Source organism: Mastomys coucha, unplaced genomic scaffold (assembly GCF_008632895.1).
Source record: "Mastomys coucha isolate ucsf_1 unplaced genomic scaffold, UCSF_Mcou_1 pScaffold7, whole genome shotgun sequence".
NCBI lineage: Eukaryota > Metazoa > Chordata > Mammalia > Rodentia > Muridae > Mastomys > Mastomys coucha.
In genome coordinates, this window is record NW_022196913.1 from 51,839,753 (window position 1) to 51,841,049 (window position 1,297).

The 1,297-nt window shown below is 38.7% G+C and overlaps 1 protein-coding gene across 2 annotated transcripts in view; it reads left to right on the forward strand.

Moving 5' to 3' along the window:
* The window catches only part of Kdm1b (lysine demethylase 1B), a 39,944-nt gene that overhangs the window by 15,876 nt on the left and 22,771 nt on the right, over positions 1–1,297 (forward strand). The gene's annotated exons all lie outside the window — the stretch shown is intronic.

Consider the following 1,297-nt stretch of genomic DNA (forward strand, 5'->3'; position numbering starts at 1 on the left):
ATACCCATACCTGTTCTGCATCTACAGATTCAGCCACCCTGGGTGGAGAGCTACATGAGAAGAAGTCTCATCTGTATTCATTATATGCAGATTCCTTATTGCAGACTTTATTGTGTGTGACTGCGGTGGTCAGAAGAGAGTATATCTGATCACTAGCAGCTATCTCCATAGTATCTATGTTGTATTAGGTGTTGAGTTGTCTAGAGATGGGCCTGTGCAAACACTGCACCATTTAAGTAAGGGGCTTGGGATGTATGGCTGAGAGACTTACGTGGGTAGAAAGGGAGTCACAGAACTAGTTGTCTGAAGATGCTGAGGGATAGCCCTGCAGATCTATCACACCATTAGCAGATAAGGTACAGAAGGCCTGTGCTCCTGACTGTGAATTACATATAGAATTTAATGAATGTTTATTTCAAGGTCAGACAGCTGTGCCCCTTACTGATTCACAGATTGTGACCTTCCAGAACGAAGTTTGGGCTGTGTGGTCACCATTTTTATTCTTTGTCTCTCTGTCTCTAATGACAGCAGTGGAGATCCACTCTAAAAGATTCAGAATTCCATGTCAGGGCAAATTATTTTATGGGTCTCAAAGGAATCCTAATAACCTCTTGTCTTCCATCTGTACATGAACAAACCACATCTATGTTGGTGAAACCAGGTTTCTATCAAGGCCCCATATTAAGGATTTAGCTGATAATACCGGATGGTCCTTAACAGTGGAGTTGTGGGAAGATCTGGGTGAGTCCTAGTGTGGAAGTGTTTTGAGTGTGGACTGCGCTGGGCCCTCAGTACTGAAGGAGTGCACATTTGTGAAGACAGTTTGATAGTGTGTGAAGACCTTCCGACAGGACTTTTGAACCAGCAAACATTTCTAAAATGCTATCTGAAAGCCAATCAGTTCAAAACTGCATGTGCAAAGAAACTTACTTACAGTTGCTTACAGTTGTAGTGTTGCTTACAGTTGTGATTGTAATAGGTGTGATCTAAATGCCCATGAGAGGGGAATAGTTGAATATTAAGAAACAAAGCCACTGAATTTTAATATAGCCATTATATATTATATATATACATATATACACGCACACACCTTTTTCATATATGTACAATATATATATATAATTATTTAACATAAAGCTAAATATAAAGCTATTTAATACATGGAAAAACATTTAGAATATTGTAAAAAAATTTTTTTTTACTTAAGAAGTAGGTTTGAAGACAACACCTTTATAGCATTTGTTCAGCTTTGAGAAAACTAGTGTCTACAATGTTACCATGGGCTGAGTCCTGGAAT